This window comes from Coturnix japonica, chromosome 32 (genome assembly GCF_054131305.1).
Source record: "Coturnix japonica strain WE chromosome 32, WE-NBRP24, whole genome shotgun sequence".
NCBI lineage: Eukaryota > Metazoa > Chordata > Aves > Galliformes > Phasianidae > Coturnix > Coturnix japonica.
Genome location: NC_140694.1, coordinates 6,972,501 through 6,975,000, shown reverse-complemented (window position 1 = coordinate 6,975,000; position 2,500 = coordinate 6,972,501).

Genomic DNA, 2,500 nt, shown 5'->3' with positions numbered 1-2,500 from the left:
CCTGCTCCGTGGGTGCGCGAGGGCTCGGCGGCGGTCGCTAGGTGTCGCTGCACGTCTGCCAGCCCGTCCGTCAGCGACCTCTAGCGTCCGCGGCGGAGCAGGGTAGACCGTGCCGACGTGAGCCGGCCGCCGCTCAGCGACCCCTGGCCGCCGCCGCATGAGCTTCGGTCCGCTCGGAGCCGGGTAGACCGTGCCGACCAACTCGAGCCGGACGTGCAGCGACCGCTGGCCAGCGCGGAGGCTCGTGTGCGCCGGCACGGTCCAGCCTCTCCCGGCGGGCTCCGTTCGGTTCGGACGTTCCTCGGTGGTGTCCGGGGGGTCTCAGCCGCGGCGGCTCGAGTGCGCCGGCACTGCACAGCCCCTCCCTGCGGGCTCCGCTCGGCACGGACTTTCCTCGTCGGCGTCCGGCGATCTGAGCCGCGGCGGCTCGAGTGCGCCGGCACGGTCCAACCGCTCTCGGCGGGCTCGGCTCGGCTCGGACGTTCCGCGGCGGCGTCCGGGGGGTCTCAGCCGCGGAGGCTCGGGTGCGCCGGCACGGTCCAGCCTCTCCCGGCGGGCTCCGCTCGGCTCGGACGTTCCTCGGCGGCGTCCGGCGATCTGAGCCGCGGCGGCTCGAGTGCGCCGGCACGGTCCAACCGCTCCCGGCGGGTTCCGCTCGGCTCGGACGCTCCTGGGCGGAGTCGGGCGATCTGAGCCGCGGCGGCTCGAGTGCGCCGGCACGGTCCAACCGCTCTCGGCGGGCTCGGCTCGGCTCGGACGTTCCGCGGCGGCGTCCGGGGGGTCTCAGCCGCGGAGGCTCGGGTGCGCCGGCACGGTCCAACCGCTCCCGGCGGGTTCCGCTCGGCTCGGACGCTCCTCGGCGGAGTCGGGCGATCTGAGCCGCGGCGGCACGGTCCAGCCTCTCCAGGCGGACTCAGCACGGCTCGGACGTTCCGCGGAAGTGGCCAAGTGCCGCTCTTGTGGCTGCTCCGCTGCGCCTGCACTGTGTACACGGCTCCGAGCGTCTCCGGGGGGGGGGGGGAAGAGGGGGGGGGGGGGGGGGGGGACGGGAAGAGGGGGGAGGGGGGGGGGGGGGGGAGTAAGTGGGGGGGGGGAAGGGGGGGGGGGGAGTAAGGGGGGGGGGGGGGGCACGGCGTCGGCGGCTAGGCGTCGCTGCCCATGCGGCTCGGCTAGGTCGCCACGGTCTACCCGGCTCCGAGCGGGCCGTGGTGCTCGGCGGCGGCGGCTAGGCGTCGCTGCCCATGCGGCTCGACTAGGTCGGCACGGTCTACCCGGCTCCGAGCGGGCCGTGGTGCTCGGCGGCGGCGGCTAGGGGTCGCTGCCTATGCGGCTCGGCTAGGTCGGCAGGGTCTACCCGGCTCCGAGCGGGCCGTGGTGCTCGGCGGCGGCGGCTAGGCGTCGCTGCCCATGCGGCTCGGCTAGGTCGGTACGGTCTACCCGGCTCCGAGCGGGCCGTGGTGCTCGGCGGCGGCGGCTAGGGGTCGCTGCCTATGCGGCTCGACTAGGTCGGCACGGTCTACCCGGCTCCGAGCGGGCCGTGGTGCTCGGCGGCGGCGGCTAGGGGTCGCTGCCTATGCGGCTCGACTAGGTCGGCACGGTCTACCCGGCTCCGAGCGGGCCGTGGTGCTCGGCGGCGGCGGCTAGGCGTCGCTGCCCATGCGGCTCGATTAGGTCGGCACGGTCTACCCGGCTCCGAGCGGGCAATGGTGCTCGGCGGCGGCGGCTAGGGGTCGCTGCCTATGCGGCTCGGCTAGGTCGGCACGGTCTACCCGGCTCCGAGCGGGCCGTGGTGCTCGGCGGCGGCGGCTAGGGGTCGCTGCCTATGCGGCTCGACTAGGTCGGCACGGTCTACCCGGCTCCGAGCGGGCCGTGGTGCTCGGCGGCGGCGGCTAGGGGTCGCTGCCTATGCGGCTCGACTAGGTCGGCACGGTCTACCCGGCTCCGAGCGGGCCGTGGTGCTCGGCGGCGGCGGCTAGGGGTCGCTGCCTATGCGGCTCGACTAGGTCGGCACGGTCTACCCGGCTCCGAGCGGGCCGTGGTGCTCGGCGGCGGCGGCTAGGGGTCGCTGCCCGTGCGGCTTGCGTGTAGCTGCCAGGTCTACCCGCTTTCGGCTAGGCTTTGCCGCCCTGTGAGATGGGGGGCGCTAAAGCTCCGGAGCTTGCTAGGGGGTCGCTGTTGTTTCTTACCTACCGTTACGTCGACGTAGAGCGCCGCTTACCCTCGGCGCCGCTGCCGGTAGTCGGCGCCGTTCTTTTCCGAAGCAGTTTTTTCTTACGCCTTCCTTTTTCGTCTGCAGGAGCGAGCGCGTGCTCGTCTCCAGAGGCGGCAACGAGCGGGCGCAGGCGAGCGCGGTTGACCGCCGGGCTGTGGAGTTTTTCGGTTGCGGCTTTCTGGTGCGCCGCTTGTTTCGCTCGGTCCGGTGGCCTCCGTCGGTCGGATGTTCGCTGCCCGTGTCGCAGTTCGGCCCCGGACTCTGGCGTTCGCTCGTTCCGCGAGCGGG